The sequence below is a fragment of the Chelonoidis abingdonii genome, chromosome 11 (genome assembly GCF_003597395.2).
Source record: "Chelonoidis abingdonii isolate Lonesome George chromosome 11, CheloAbing_2.0, whole genome shotgun sequence".
Taxonomy (NCBI): Eukaryota; Metazoa; Chordata; order Testudines; family Testudinidae; genus Chelonoidis; species Chelonoidis abingdonii.
Window position 1 is genome coordinate 11,678,987 of NC_133779.1, and position 17,379 is coordinate 11,696,365.

Genomic DNA, 17,379 nt, shown 5'->3' on the forward strand with positions numbered 1-17,379 from the left:
TTGCTCCAGCTGCCCCCAAAGTGTCAGCATCAGCAAACCAACACCTAAACTGTGTGTCTGCAAAAGCTGTGTGCACCCCTTTTTCCACTGCAAGGAAAAAATAGTCAGACTTTGTGTAACAGTGCCACCTGGTGACTCCTGCCAGAATGACACTAATATCTGCAAAAACAATGAGTCGTCCCTGTTAGCGACTAACAAATTTATTTAGGCATAAGCTTTCGTGAGCTAAAACCCATTTCGTGAGATGCATGGAGTGAAAAAACCCAGTAAGCAGAATATATATTATAGCACATGAAAAGAAGAGAGTTTCCTTACCAAGTGGGGGGGTCTGTGCTAATGAGCCAATTCAGTTAAGGTGGAAGTGGCCTATTCTCAACAGTTGACAAGAGGTAAATACCAAGGGAAGGCAAATTACTTTTGTAGTGCTAACGAGGCCAATGCAATGAAGGTGGCCATTTCCAACAGCTGACAAGAAGGAGTGAGTATCAGCAGAGGGAAAATTACCTTGGGCCACCTTGATTGCATTGGCCTCGTTAGCAGTGACCCCCTCCCATTTGGTAAGGCAACTTCCATCTTTCAATGTGCTATAATATATATTCTGCTTACTGTTTTTTTCACTCCATGCATCTGATGAAGTGAGTTTTAGCCCACGAAAGCTTATGTCCAAATAAAATTGTTAGTCTCTAAGGTGCCACAAGACTCCTCGTTGTTTTTGCTGACACAGACTAAGACGGCTACCACTCTGAAACTAATGTTATCTGTGCCTCAAGAGCTGGTGGGAACATGGCATTTCTGTCCTGTGAGAAAGTCTGACCTTTCACATTTTATTTTCATCCTGAATCAGGGGAAAAAGTCAAAATTTCAGATATTTCATGAAACAGAAATTCAGCAACATTTCGGTTCAGAAGCATCGAAGACCCTTGTCAAAAGGTTTTGATTTTGACAAAACTGCATTTTCTGATGGGAAACTCTTCCATTGTATATTTGTAGATCAGAACTGTACATGTTTCTACACGCTGTACAGATCTCTGGCCCGAACCCAGGAAATCTCTGAACATGTGTGAAAGTCCAACTCTATCCAGTTAACCTATGTATCTGCTTAACTTTAAGTTCCTGCTGCAGCCCCATTGCTGGAACTAAAATGGTTGTTTGTATCTGGGCACTGTCCTGAATCACGATGCTTCCCTGAAGCAGGGCAGTTCCCACAGGGATGTTTCCTGCCTTGAGGAGCTCGCCCTGAGAGCTGGGGGGAAATCCAGAGTTATTGCCACAAAAAATGTGAACTATTTTATTCAAACTTGTCATTGAATATTTCAATGTTTTCATGAAAAATATTCATGGAACTCAAACAAATTTCATTTGGCCTCATTTTGCCTAGACCTTTTCCTGCTTTTCAGGTTTTCAGAACAAAATGAGACACAACTGTCAGCAAAACTCTCTGTGTTTCTAACTGTTTCCTTTCAAATGGATATTTTCCTTCCATTTCTGGATTTTGAAAACCTAAATGAAACAAAAATTTCAATTCAAAATTAGACAAAACATTGTCTTTAATTTCAAATTTATTTTTGTGAAAAGTCAAAGAAGGTCCTTGCCTATGAATTGTTTGCGCGGGGGGGGCGGGGGGCGGATTTTATTTAAATTAAACTGGTTTGGGATTAAAAAAAAATGTTGGATCAAATTTGTGGAAAAAGTTCAACCAACTTTACTCGCAAAGAACAGCCAGTAATGTCGCTCTGCTGTTAACTGTGGGGTGAGCTCCCCGGGAATGTGCATGAGGACAGAAGGGTTGCTTACCACAGGGCTCAGCCTACTCCAGCCAGTAGGGACTTGCCGGTGGCTGCTTAGAGGCCATTCACACCAAAGTTCTTTCCTAGGGCTGGATCTAAAGCTCCTGTTGGGAATTACAATCCCTGTTGTTCTGGTTCTGGCTGTGGTGCTTTATCTTCTGAGAAAGAAAGGTGGGTATGAGAGTGAGGCCAAGCCTTGTGATCAGATGTACAGGCAAATGTGTCAGAGACAACCCCTTAGATCCCCTGTACCCAGTGTGTCTAGGATGTGGGGAGAGAGAGGATCAAAGACACAGTGAAATTGTGTTTTTGGGAGGCTGGTTGGGGGCAAAGATCAGAGATGACGAAATGGATTATCACAGTGATTATTTTGTATTGCAGTAGCACCTTAGAGCCCCAGTCAGGGATCAGAGCCGCACTGTGCTAAGTGCTGTACATTATTTATTAGATGTGTTACTGTAGCGCCCTGGAGCCATAATCAGGGATCAGGACCCCACTGCATCCAGTGCTGCACAGATCAGTAATGAAGGGGACAGTCCCTGCCCCACAGATGGTCACAATCTAGGGCTCAGCCAGGGGAGTGTGTCTGGATGGAATATCGACACACAGATCACTATCACTGTAGTTCAGGGAGGCATCCCCTTGCCAGGAAGGGCCCTTACGCCTATGCCCATGTGTAAGTGATTTCCTGAATCAGGGCCTAATAGCTCTGGAAATAGAGTTCTGGACATAGCTCTGCCCTGCCAACCTTTCCTCACATGGCGTCCCCAACCCCAAGCTTTCAAAGCACTCGAGTCACCCGAACAATCTCGAGATTGACTTAAAACTCATGAGATTTCCAAGAAGTCGTAAATGTGAGGTCTTTGTATTTACTTGGGGGATTTGATCTTGGAGGGGTCCTTTGGGTCACATTTTCCAGCTTTGCTCCCCCCAAAATGAGGGTTATCAATTTATTTTATTTTTTAACAAAAGCCAAGATTCCCACTGAATCCCCTAACTCTCAGACCTGGGGCTTTACGCAGAACATCAAATGCCATAAGACTGGCAGTTAAATCATCAGATTTGGCCACACCTCTCCCAGAGACAGTCAGTGGGGCTGGTGGAGGAGAGTGCAGGGCTGGGCCGTGGGGATGGGGCTCTGTGTCAATACGATGAGGAATTGGGGCCGTGTCACTCAGTTTCTCTCTCTCTCTCTCTTTGCACATGAGAAATCGTGCCCACATCTCTGATCACATTGTCTCACTGCTTCCAGTTGCATCTCTGGCAAGGGATCAAAGGTAGGAGGAGATTATTTCCTGTCCCGTCTCATTTCCATTCTGGGTCTCTTCTCTCTACCTCATGAAAGGGCTGGCAGCCACTCCAGCCTCACCGCAGAACTCAGCTCTCCTGCTGTGAGGGGGGTTTCAGTCTGTTTGTTCTGGAGGAGTTTTTGAAAGGCCAGGGCAGAATGAACTGCCTGGTCGGGGTGGGATCTGGGGGGTTCCAAGGAGACGCTTTAAGGAAGGGGTTTGCCAAAGTGTTGTGTTCCCATGAATTCACTGGCAGCAGATTGAGTGTGTTTGAAAATTGCCCCGAGGTGTTTGAAAAAATGCAAGTGACCCTGCTTTACACTCAAGAGGTGTCGGGGCTGGTTGGCCGCAAAGTGACACCAGTCCAGCCAGTTTCCTAGAACTGGGTCTGTTCTTTTGGTGCAGGGCTAGGAATGAAGGGTCTCCAGTCCCTCCAGCTGCAGTGGGTAACACCCAATGTTAGTTCGATCAGCTGCAGCTGGTTTAGTGCCAGGCTCTGCGCATCCACACATGGACTCGCCCTGAAACACTCACAGTGGATTCACAGTGGATCCCCTCCCTCTCTGACTTCCCAGTCACCTTCTTCAGCCCACTGGGTCCATTGCTGCCCTTCTGAGGGCTATGGGCCCCATACACTTGTTCTGAGCCCTGCCTGGCCCATGCCAGCCTCACAGCACCGGAGTTTGGAGCAGATTCATCAGCTGTGTGTTGCGCTGAGAGGAACTCCAGGAAATCTACATGGCCCTGGCCCAGACAGGCACAATATGGGGAGCAGTCAACACTGCGCTGGGGTAGGGCAGAGAGAACCAGGTGGGAATTCAGGAAGCCCCTGGGGTGACCAGCTGGACACAGAGAGGGAAAGGCACGTGGGAAGACTAGAGGCAGTTTCCAGGCTCTGCCAGTGTCTGGTCCAGCCTGGGTTCCCAGTGCAGTGACTCTGCCAATAAAACTGGTGGGATTAGGGGAGACATGACACACAGACCTTTAGTGCTGAGATCTCCCACCCTGACTTCCAGCAGTGTATGGTCTCTTCCTGCTTCCTGTGCCCCTAGCTTTTGGGCTCTCTAGCTGCCTGTGTTCAAATATTCTCTCTGTCCCTCCTCCTGCCGTATAACCAGTTTCTCCCCCCAAACACCCCCACCCTGCCCTCCTGGGACCTGGGAGCTGATTAACAGACTGGGCCAGAAGTGTGGTTTGAAGCTGTATTTCCACATCAGGCAAAGACATTAAAATCAAGCCTTAATGATGAACATTCAGTCTATCTACATTGTGAGCAGACCTGAACCAAAAATGCAGTTTTCTTTGGGTAAAAAACTTCAAATAAAAATTTTTGTTCAAAATTTTTGCCTAGAATATATTTTTTGATAAAAAATTCAAAGTGAAACAAAACAAAATGCCAATTTGAAAGAAAACAAAATGAACATTTTCTTTAAGATATTTTTCATTGAAAATTTCATTAAATCAAACAATTTTGCCCAAACACTAGCTTTTCGTTAAACTACTGTTCATGAAAAAAAATCTCAGTTAAAAAATGTCACCCATTGTGAAAACGACCATTTCCTCTTCCACTTCTGTCCTGCGATGTCAAGGATTTTCGGTTCCCCCTCACAATCTTAACTCCATGCTGACACAGTGGGGTTTTGGGTGGTTGGTTGGTTGGCCATTTTGCTGAAGTGGAACCAGATGTTCAAGACGCAGTTTTAAGTCTTATCTTTATTAGACTTTCCCTCCATAAATGATGAAGCTGCCATGTTCCCTGATTATCCAGAATAGGGTCTGCTGCCTTTCCCCTGAGTGTGAGCTGAATGGAGATGTAAGGTCCTAGCAGGAGAACCAGCCATGGGAAGAAATCTACTCACAGCTGGATCTCTGAAAACTGACTGTGTCACCAAGGTGGTACACAGAGAGCACACGGTGTCACTGATACCCCCGTCCCTATTACTCCCCACAGGGAACAAGTCCAGAGTGACACCAGCAACACTCCTGAAGATCATATTGAATGTAAGAGCTTTTGGAGAGTTTTGGGGTTACTGGGGTCACCTGAACATGAGGGAGAAAGGCGGGAGTTGGGGATAAATATGTTAATTGGTGGGGGATGGACAGATCCCAGATCAGACTGTCTGGCCAAGAGTTACAACAACAAACTGCCTGTGATCAAAGTAAATGAGGAGAAAGAGTTCTTGGGCTCATGCATCTGAGTGCCTGAAGTTCCTTTGTCCCACCCTTAGCCCGTAATACCCAGTCCTGCATTGCCATGGCTTAAGGGACTGAGTCAAAATGTTATCACTTCCCATCCTTTATGGAAAGGGCACATCCCAGGGAAAGTTCCCACTGGAAAGTGTTCCACCCCCTTCACTGGGAGCTGTAGTTCAGGTGCCACATGATCCTGGTCTCCTCTTTGAGCCGAGCTGTCTGGCTCCCCCATGATGCACCACCGTCTCCCCTCTTGGTGACAGGAAGTAATACATCCTGGGAATCCCTGGTTGCAGTGCATCATGGGAGATGAAGCCCAGCCAGGCAGCCCAGCCTGTCGAGGATAATATGAGCATGATACAACCAAACTACATGCAGCAGCATGGTGGTGTTTTCAATCAGAATATTTCCAGTTCTGGCCAAAATATTTCAGTTTGGGGGCACTTGTTTTCTTAACAAAATCTTGAAATTTTCTGCCAAAAGCCGACTTTCTCGAAAACCCAGACAGTTTCCACAGAACATCCTCAAAAGCCATATTAAATTCTTCTCCTTCGGTATCCCCTACTGACCCTGATCAGGATCAGGCTCCATTGTGCTCAGTGCTGCCCACAGGGGAGCCCTGCCCTGGTTGGGGGAGAGGTAGGAGCTGTGACGCTATAATTCGTGCTCAACGAGGTGTCTTCCCTCAAAGGCATTTACACCCAGTGACAATGTGTAACTGTCATTCTCTCCCCAGATGCCTCAGTGAATTGGCTGAGAAGCTCCAGGGTGAGTCACAGCTTTTATTAATGACAAAATGAAGTGATAGAAATGAGCAATTCATTTGCTTTTTCCAGCTTGGCAGTGACCCGTGGGCTTGGAACATGGATTTACTCAGGAATCCCAGGCTTCAGGTTGTGTCTGATACCCTGGTCTCACTGCTGAGGCCACAGATCTCCACCCAGGAGCAGGTAGCTGCCTCCCACATCTGCTGTTACCCTGGCCAGTCAGGCCCTGCCGCCATGGATACACAGACATATATGCAGGCAAGAGGAAAACATCCTTCCTGGACAACACACCACAGCAATACGGAAGAATCCCCCGTGGCCTGAAAATCTATTCAGCTACAGAGAGGTTTTCCCCCACCAGCCTCTGCACTCAGACAAACAACTAAGGCAGAGATGTTGAAGGTTTCAAAGTTCCCATTAAAACTCCTGGGAACTGGACCATCCAAATCCCCCAGGCGGGATTGAAAACCTCCTCCACAGTATTAATCTGGGAATCGGCACAAGTGAGAAGCCCCAGCACCACTCGCTGGTAACCCTTCCCACTATGGGCCTCCCACAGGGGAAGGAAGATAGGCAAGGGGTGAAATCCTGGGAAGTTCCCATTGACATCAGTGGGGGCAGGATTTCCCCCAATGGGTCTCCATCTGATGTAGGTGTCAGTGGGGTGTGTACGGTCTCACACTGCTAGCAGCGGCTGTGCGGCAGTGCACACACCCAGGGTACCATGTTAGTGGCAGGGAAAGCTGCTAACACAGAGCTTCCTTCCCCCAACTGTTTCCTTATGATAATTATTTGTCCACATTCCAGTTGATATTGGCAATGAACAATAACCCTGAATTTTTATTCCTCCTCTTATTATGCTGCATGGGAGGAGTTTGGGTCACACACGTCTTATTTTTTATTATTACTTTTAATTTATATGATTTGATAGAGCGTTTAAAGTAGTATCACAAAGGGAAGAGCTGTGCGCTGCTCTCATGGAGGGGTATCGGGTCTCCTCAGAGTTAAAGTTCCAGTTAGCATCCTGTTATCAGCCTACTTTTCAGACCCTCCCTCACCATCTACAAAACCAGGCCAATGAATATGAAATTTTCATTGCCATGTCTCATCACTGGGATGATTTTGTCCTAAGTGTTTGGGGCAAAGAACAGAAATGATCTCAGAGAGATGGAGTCTCATTCACTTTCCAGGGATTCTCCTAGTATTGCTGTGGCTGCTCTTATACGATCAAAAACTGATTTATCCCTTAGAGCTTTTCATAAATTGCTCTAGGACAGGGTACTAGTTACAGAGATATTTACAAAAAGAACAGGAGTACTTGTGGTACCTTAGAGACTAACAAATTTATTTCAGCATAAGCTTTCGTGGGCTACAGCCCACTTCATCGGATGAATAGAATGGAACACACAGGCACAAGATATTACTCATATGAATTCACAAGTTGCTTAAATGCTATTAAAATTATACATATTGGTCTCCCTTTTGATCCAAGCAGTTAGGGAATATTTGGAGTTTTGTGGGTTGTTCTGTAGAGATGAGAAAGTGATGACAGAGTCAGGTATGGGTGTCGATGCAACCCCATTTATTTACAATGAATCTACAAAGTCCTGAATCCCTGAACACAACAACAACCAAACAACAGGAGGCACTTCCTTTGATTTTAGCTCAAAGTCTCTTTCCAGCCAGCACTCTGCCCAAAAACTCTCTCTCCCTCTCAGCTTTTTCTCAGGGTCCTGCTCCAAGTCCCCCTGAGGCTGTGTCTGGCTTTCTTGTTGCTTTCTCTGGTTCCTTCTGAGGTGTTTCTGTTGATTGTGTCACACACACACACACACAGACAGACAGACATACAGCTGCAAGCAAATCAACCCCTGACCCTGTATTTGTTTGCAGACCCCAAGGAGCATGGCCCTGTTATGCCCAGGCTTATTGTGGTCCAGTCCTTGGGCAGTGGTTTCCCATTGCTTCAGCAGAAACTAAACAAAGGGACATTTAATGGTTCTTTTATTTACTCTGAATGTGCTGTGATTGCCCATAGATCAGACACACACTTGTTGGGAGCCACCGAATCGCCAGCATAACAATATTATAATAACTAGTACAAATAGATATACATTATAGACATTATAAATAGCACCATTAATAACATTGGTGATTAAAATATGAAGCTAGACAGGGAAAAAAACTGCACTGCCTGCAGCAAAGAAGAATTGTTATTTCAGATAACAACACCCCACTGCAGGGAGAACCCGGCACTACCTCGATGGGACAGCCTGCATGGAGAGAGGGAGAAGGGTTCCACTGCCCAACTGGCAGGTGTCAGGACAAAGCCCAGGTGTCCTAAACAGGGTACAGAAAAAGGCCAAACCAAGGCTGGGAAGGTGGAAATCTCAGCTGTCTGCCTCAAAGGGTTTACGTAGGAAGTGAGGCCGTTGGTGTTTCCCAGCCTAGATGCCCATTAGAAGAGCTCCTGATGTGTGTACAGCAGTGATGTCAGAGGGGCATTTTCTGGCTTCATTTCTCTGACTTTAGGCTGGCTTAGCAGAAAAGTAACGTTACTGTGATTTACTTTAAAGCATCCACGGCCTCAGAGAGAAGAGACACCGACATACGCGACCATTGGTCAGCAGCGAGACAGATGTCATTAATGCTTCACTTGCTGAAATGCTGGACTCGTCAGTGCGCAGTTACATCGCAGAACCTCTCAAAACCAGAGACAACCATAGGGGCTTTGCTGCAAGGAAATTGGGGACCGTCTCTGAGGCCAAAGCTGGACAATGCACAGTGCCCCAAGTAGTGCCGGAAAAAATAAAATTGGGGAAAATAGCCAAACTCGGTATTCCTACCCTCTGAATCTTTGTATTGATAGCTCAACTCCTGAGTCTACTCAGTGCTGTTCAGAGAGTCTATTGCCAACTCAAAGTTTACAAAAATCATGAGGAAGGCCCCCTAAAATCCCCAAAGTGAGTACTGCTGAAGTTCCTGTGTATATGTGAGACATCCATGGGGGTGTGTGTCCTCCCAGTGCTGGGAAACACCCCGGCACCCTATGCAGATTAGTCCCAGTCACTGTTCTCTGGCCAGTGACGTACCTGACTGGAGCCTTACACTAATAGAAGAGTGAAACCCAAAGAAACTAGCAACAGAAACCCAAATAATTAGCAGTAGATGGGACCTTTCACTTAAACCCTCTGCATTAGTGTGATTTACCATTTCTATTGTGGTAGCACCTAGAGATCTACAGGGTCAGGGCTCCGTTGTGACAGGAGCTGTACAAACAGAGAGCAGATGACAGCCCTTACCCCAAATAGCTTGTGTAACTTTTGCATGGGCAAAGCTACCATCTCTCTCCTAGTGCTTTAACACAATTTTTATACAAGAGCATGTGGAGAGCCACAATATAGTTATCTGAGGTTCTTTCAGCAAGGGTTACATATGGTCGACCTTTTTACAATTAAATTTAAAAAGAATAAAAGGAATGAACTTAATTTTTTAGGAATTAACTTTATAAAATTTTATAAATCTAAAATAATAGCCTAATTTTTACTAAATTACAAGACTATTTTATAATTTACATATATTACTTTAGTTACATATAAATATAAATAAAAGAAAAATTAAATTTAAACCAGATAGTTTTCATAGTGAGAAGTATCTTAGAGTGCATTCAGCTGAGTTTTAGTCGAGTCTTTGTTAATTAACTTTATATGGTTTGCTGAGTGAAAAGTACTGTAAAATATTTTCTTCTCTTGGTTAGAGAAGTTTATAAGAGGAATTCATGGAGACTGCTTCTCCTCTGCTGGACTGTGAAATTACTTACTTAGCTAATTAATTAATTCTTTTTGGGTGCTGGCTGGTGAGTCTTGCCCACATGCTCAGGGTTTAGCTGATCGCCATATTTGGGGTCGGGAAGGAATTTTCCTCCAGGGCGGATTGGCAGAGGCCCTGGAGGTTTTTTGCCTTCCTCTGCAGCGTGGGGCATGGGTCGCTTGCTGGTGGATTCTCTGCAGCTTGAGGTCTTCAAACCACAATTTTGAGGACTTCAATAACTCAGTCATGGGTTAGGGGTTGTTATAAAAGTGGATGGGTGGGGTTCTGTGGCCTGCATTGTGCAGGAGGTCAGACTAGATGATCATGTTGGTCCCTTCTGACCTATGAGTCTATGAGTCTATGAGTATAAAAATGAAAACCGCTGTTACAAACAAACACAAAAACCAAGAATAGCAAAATATAGATGACTTTCTCTTTATTATTACATTTAAATAAGATGACAGTTCATGAACCAGACTGGTTAAGAGAATTTGACTAATAATGAATAACATTTAAGGTCTACAATTAAAATGAAATAAGTTAATTTTCCCTCACATTTTTTTAAAATAACTAACACTGCTCACGTTTCTCTGTTGGAAAGTTAATAGCACTAACCTGCTGCAAAATCATTCAGAGCTGCAGGAAAACAACTTGCTTTTTGCTCCTGTGACTGAGCTTCTCCCAGCCCATGCAGGTCACCTGGTTTTTAGTAAAGCTGCTGCCCTGACTACTTGCTTTCAGTGGAGTTTGTGTGTCCAGCTACAGGAAGCCTATTGGACCTGTCCAAAAATACTACCCCCAATTTCAAAACTTGTGGGTGTGTGATGCTAACTGCGCATCTGCCTAGCAATAATGCCCCAGACAATTTATTTCTCTCCTTGCTTTGCTTTAGATCTTTTACAGTAATATCTCCCTATTAGGGATGTGGGTTATACTCACGGTCTAACATCTGAACCCCAAGGCTCCACTGGAGACAGAAGAATACCCAGCCAGGGTACAGAATATTGACAGAGGAGCAGAGACCTTGTTCTCTGGCTCCTCATTTGTCACCTTGCCACTGAACCCTGACTGTATTTTCCCCTTATTTATAATAGGACCCCCCGAGACACCAGGAGGAGCAGGACCAGGGTGCAGCGAGAAGCCGAGATTGGGGGTGGGGGAGGTGAAAGACTGGCCCTGGAAGATGGAAAGGGACACTGTGATGATAATCTGCGAAGCAGCGTGTGGGACTGCAGCGCCAGCACTAAACACGGAGCAGCTGCTGTGTAGGAAGGGTCCTGTCTGAGCTCCCAGAGGCCTATATCGAAGGGGTAATCATGCTGCAGGGGGGCACATTCCCCGCGCAGGAGGCCTAAGTGATGGACGCTGTTGGAGAGGCTCCTCCCTTAGCCCAGGACAGCGCTGAGGGGGCGGAGGATCAGGGAATAGCCCAGGTTTGCTCAGACTGTACCAGGACTCTATGCAAAGGCCCCACAAACACCAGTGAAAGACACAGCAGCCCAGACCCTGTCACCCCTCTCCAGTGTGGCTGGTAGTTCACCATGGAGGTGACCCGCCCTGGGCAGAGGGGCTATAGAATCAGAATATTACAGTTGGAAGAGACCTCAGGAGGTCATCTAGTCCAACCCCCTGCTATATGGGATGGGTCACACTGAAAATGCCGTACTCAGGGCAGATTGCAAGAAATAGGGCAGACAATTCCCCAAACTGGTGGTTTATTCTATAATTCGATTCACCAAGCGAGTAACAAAATAGCTTCTGCAGTACCATGCTGGTTAACCAGAAGCCACACACTGTCTCCCTTAGGCATTCCAGCCCTTGGCTCTCATCCAGAAAAACAGGTCTAATATGGTGAAGGGTTATTGAAAATCTAGTTCACCATATGTGCGGTTCTGACTAATCCCAAAGGATCAGACACATGCACTGAGGTCAACATATATATTTCAGATCTTACCCAAATTTCACTCTGTCAGCCAATCCTTAGTAAACTACCTAAGGATTTATAAACAAAAGAAAAGTAGAAAGTTATAAATGGTCAATAGATGATATACATACAAATTTTAGAGTAACAGCTGTGTCAGTCTGTATCTGCAAAAAGAACAGGAGTACTTGTGGCATCTTAGAGACTAATACATTTCTTTGAGCATAAACTTTCGTGGGGTACAGCCCCACTTCATCAGACGCACAGAATGGAACATATAGTGAGGAGATATATATACATACAGACAACATGAAAGATGGGAGTTGCCCAACCAACTCTAAGAGGCTAATTAATTAAAATGAACTGTTGTTAGCAGGAGAAAAAAACTTTTGTAGTGATAATCAAGACAACCCATTTCAGACAGTTTGACAGTTGAGCCATTACACACATTGAATCTATTTAGCCATGTTAGGTATCCTCACAGCTTCTGGTCAAACTGTCTTAAATGGACAAATCCCATTCTCCATCTCCAGGATGGGACTGTGCTCCTCACACACTGCGCTCTCTGTTTGCCAGGTGACATCTTCCTCTGGGTTTCTCCCTGGCTGGCTGAATTCTAGGTATTGTTCATTCTGCTTCTCATTGCTGCTGGAGCTTGTGTATGTCTTCGATATGCAGGTAATTGGAATGTGTTATTTCCATGTTTAGAGCCCGACCCTAGAGGGCACTATGCTGCGGCATGGGAGTATCTTATTGTTCAGATATTGACATTGAGTTAGTTTTAGGAAATAAACCAAACTAACAAACACACCGGGGTCCCTGGCCTCACCTCTATTAGTATATTGCTCAGTGTTTCCCCTTCCTTCCCTGTCTCACTGCAATGTCTGATCCTCTGTCTCACAGCAAAGCAAAAGGCCTCTCAGAAGAAATGCTCCAAAGCAGAGATTCTATTAAATCTTTGCAGGTCTCCTGCTCTATCTCTTGCTCTGTCTGACATGGATCATGTGTGCACTCTGTGACAGGTTGGTATTTTCTGTAGGCTCAGTGCAATGAAAGGGATGGAGCCTAGTGATTCCTCATCTTCCACATTCTCACACACTCTGATGATAACAGGTTGGCAAATCTGTATTTTGAAGCAGAAAGCCAAGGGTCGGTCCTTGTGAGATTCCCTGCACATAGGTGCGGCAGGGAGATGGGCTTGACATGACAAATTTGGGTCAGTTTCTGTCCTACTAACTCTGGACAATTGTTTGGTGGTTCTATTCTTCTTAAAGGAAATGACACTGCAAGGTTAATGATGCTATCTGAGATGATTCCACCCAGTGACTGTCAACCCCTGGCACAAGGTCCACAGGGCAGTGGTGAATTCTCCATCTCTTGATGGCTTCACATCCAGACTGGGCACCTTTCTGCAGGCTGCTGTAGCCAAACCCAAGTTATTGGGCTTGGTGCTGGGGGAACTGGCCTGTGCTGTACAGATGATCCCTTCTGGCCTGAAACTCTATGAATCGATGACATTCACTCTCGAGCTGCACTAATAGACCATGGAAGCATCATTTTTTTTAAAGTCCACATTTCTAATTTATTCCACTGTGAAATTTTCAATATTTAAGAACAATATCGGTTTGCACTGTGGTGGTGCTAATCTGTTCTGCTGGGCACTGTGCACATATGCAGGGAAATATAGATGAAAAGAAGAGAGAACGGATACAACATGCCAGCACAGTGACTGGGGTTCACATCACAGGGACAACCTGGAAGGAAGAGCCCTGAGGATTCCCTTCTTTCATCTCCTTTGCTCTCTGCCATGCCCCTGGCAGCAACCATTCCTCCAGCTGGGGAGGACTGGACAGGACTCTCCTAGCAATCAGTGCTTCTGTAACTAGCCAGAGGGGTCAGTGTGGAGTAACTGACCCCACCCCATGGGTCTACTAGCCCTGCCTCTGTTTAACTCAAGGCATGTTTTCAAAACTAATTAGTTAAACTAGTTCCAGTTTGTGTGTGTAGAAAAGGTCTAAGAAGTGAGAAACTCCCCCAAGTCTCCTGTGTGTTGGCGCATATCACTAACCACCAACCCTGCTCCTGTCAAACCTGCCGGCTCCTGCACTGGGTTTAGGAGTGAGGGTGTGGGATGTCTGTGACTAACCCCAGTCATTAGGGAGTGTGCAGCACCACCCAGTGTGTGTCTCTGGGTCTAACTTTTCTCCTGCCCTTTTCAGACGCTGAGAGGAAGACCGTGGAATCAGGGACTTGGCCATAGCCTTATTAAACGTGTGTCTGTTTTCACACTGTGACGAGATAGAAAAATCACCACACTCGCTGTATGGACTTCAGTCACCTTCATGATCTTCCCCCCTGCAGCATTTGCAGCTCAGATTTCAGTATCATCCTTAGCATCAGAACATGAAGTTAGTGCATATGGGATGGTAAGACTCAAGCAAGGTCTACACTGCCCAGCGGCTGAGATTACAGGGGTGACTGTGAAAATAGCAGTGTACATCAAAGTGCTGTGCTGTAACCCCCCATGTGGATGCTGTGGGTGTGAATTAGAAGATACCTAGTTGATTTTAACATAGTTATATTTGAAGAGAACTATATTAGTGTGAACTAAGTATAGGGGAAATGATTAGTTTGCTGTTTATTTCCTTGACAGGCCATATCGCCATCTTGGATTGCCTCAGGTTGTCCTTTGGCATCCATATTGGTCTCCCTTCTTTATTTCCATTTGGTGCCTTTTTGGTTTGTTGCGGGAACAGGTTAGGCATGTGACCAGCTAATCTGCCTAGTGACAAGAAGGCTATCTAAGACCTCCTCTCCTGTCACTCAGGGCGGTCCACCCTAGAGGAGCAGTAGGAGCTGTGTGTACCTGGAGACACCAGTGAGCACTACTGATCTCTAGCGATAGCCATTGCCCACGCAGGGGTAGTTGATCCCTTGGCAAGGTAATCTACAGCCTGCTGCACTAGCCATCTAGCACCTGTATTGTGTTGGGAAGGGGTTTCTCACACACACTCACAGGATAGCGGACCACCGGCCAGCCATCCTCACTCAGACCCACAGCCAGGATGATGCAGGGAAGAAGAGGAAGAAAGAAGACATCTTACCTGAGAGGACATCAATCCGGTCCAGCAGAGCGTGTCCATGCCTGGCCATGCCTGAGAGGTGTCTCATACCTGCTGTTGGGAATGGTGCAGTTGTGATCTTAACATCTTTACTTTACCTGACATCCTATCTTGGGGTCTAGGCTTCAGGCATCGAGGTGACATTAGCAGCCAGAGTGTTATTTGTTTACCTAATATTTGCACTGGTGTTTACCTTGTTTCAGTTGGGGTCCTGGTTTATTTTACTGCTTTAATTCCTGTTAATGAACTCTAATCTGTTTGCCCCATTCATTTGCATGTGTTTTTGTTAAGGGTACAAACACCCAGTGAGAGATGTGGGTTGGGGAAAAAGGGCCTCAGTACCTGTGAGCTCCAGACAGTGGTCAGAGCCCTAACATAGATACTGTTTAGTGTGCACCAGCAGCATGCACACGGGTCAGTTGCAGTGCAGGACTTTCATGCATGCTGCAGATCACACCCCTGTAGGCTGAACTATAGGACTATGTGCACAGTTCTGACCTGCAAAATTCCAGCTGTCTCAGTGCTGGGCTACTTGCATGCACACAGCTCTGCCAGTGCCCCTCAGTGCCCACCTGCAGCCCCCTGATATCCCAGCCCTGGGCTTCTCATCCATCACAGGTGCCCCTCAGTACCCAACCACTACCTCTCTGCTATCCTAGCCCTGAGCTCCTCAGTCCTATCCTCTTCCTCACACCCTGCCCTCCCCACCAGTCTAGGCCTGGGCCACAAATGAACAGAGCCTCCTAACCCTACTATATTCTGTAAGGGCTCTGTGAGGTGAACTCTGATGGAACCCACCAGCCACATTGTTCCCATGAGATCCAGGATAGGACCAGATTCCACATCTCTACAACTCAAGTAGCCAGACACATGCTGGTTCTGCTTGAGTTAGCGCGCTAATCACGGCAGTGTGGCTGGGGGTAGAATAGGCAGCAGCTCAGTGTAGCTGCCTAAGTACATACCCAGGGAGTGTGAGTGGGTTTGTACTTGAGTGGCTAGCCCAAGACGCTGCACCTGCTACCGCCGGCTACCCTGCTGCTTTTGGTGCACTGGCTCAAGCAGAGCTATCAGTCTGCCTGTTCAGACTGGGAAGCTCACTGCCAGCTGCAGTGTAGACATACCCAAAATCTGGAATAGCCCCATATCACTGTGCTTGGAATGACCCACGCAGAACCCATGATGGTCTCCTTTTCTTCTATGCCCCGAGTGCCAGGAGCTGTGTGAGAGGTCGCAGGGGTGTCTTGCAGGACAAAGGGAAGGAGGGAGGATGGCAGATTCCCAGGATGCTGAGGCAGAGATAATTACAGCAAGCCTGTTGTTATTTTGGATCAGCTCCTCATAGCCTACAGGGGCCTGATGCTTTACAGAACCCATCCCAACAGAGCTGGCAGATTCCACATGAAAAGCTGATTTTTCTTGAGCATCAGAAGCTCAGGGAATTTGCCAATACACACAAGTGAATTCCAGACTGCTTAGGAATTTTACATCCCACAATAGATGAAGTAGGTCATCTATCTGGGGCATGGCGTCTGGGCCAGGCTGAGGATAGGGTTTACTTTCCTAAAGTCCACAAAAACCCTTATGGTTTTATGCTTTTCAGGTGCCATCACAACAAGGGGCTTTTGATCTGAGCCAGTTGGGACTCACTCACTTCCCCGTACTCTGAGAGGGCAGCTCTGTCACTGCTCAGACCCTCAGCTCCTGGGCTTCAGAGCCAGACTCCCCTGGAGAATGTAAGAGACAGAGAAGGAAACACAAAGACATTGTCTGGACCAGAAATATCAGTGTGGGCGGTTCTTCAATCCTAAATCAGTGTGTGATACACCCCTGACCTGCTGGGCTGCTAGCTCAGGTCAAGCTGGGGAGAACTCACTATTGAGCAGAGGAATAGGTGTACTCTGCAGATGTTTGTAACAGGCAGGGCCAGCTCCAGGCCCCAGCATGCCAAGCACATGCTTGGGGCGGCATAACGCGAGGGGCATTCTGCCACTTGCCAGGAGGGCGGAAGGTGGCTACGGTGGACCTCCCGCAGGCGTGCCTGCGGAGGGTCCACTGGTCCCACAGCTCTGGTGGAGTAGCCGCAGGCACGCCTGCGGGAGGTCCACAGGAGCCGCAGGACCAGTGGACCCTCCGCAGTCACGTCTGTGGGAGATCCACTGGAGCCGCAGGACCAGTGAGCGGCAAAGCACCCCCCGTGGCATGCCACCATGCTTGGGGCAGTGAAAAGGCTAGAGCCGGCCCTGGTAACAGGTGCAGCCGGACTGTGCATGCAGAGAGTCACTGAGCAGGAGCTGCTGCTCATGGCACTGCCTTTCCTCTCCCTTCCCTCTCCTGAGAGGCAGCTCTCTAGTCCTGCAGTGTCTGGCTCCATCAATATTTCCTGCAGGGCTAGGGAGATGGGTCTAATTCTTGCCAGGGGAGGGAGCCAGACTTCAGTCCAGGTTGGGGAGCAGTGGGGGATCAATGAACCCCCTGCAGCCTATTTCCCAGCCT

At 46.8% G+C, this 17,379-nt stretch overlaps 1 pseudogene; it reads left to right on the forward strand.

Moving 5' to 3' along the window:
• Positions 1-17,379, forward strand: part of LOC142047556 (butyrophilin-like protein 9) — a 174,233-nt pseudogene that overhangs the window by 40,375 nt on the left and 116,479 nt on the right.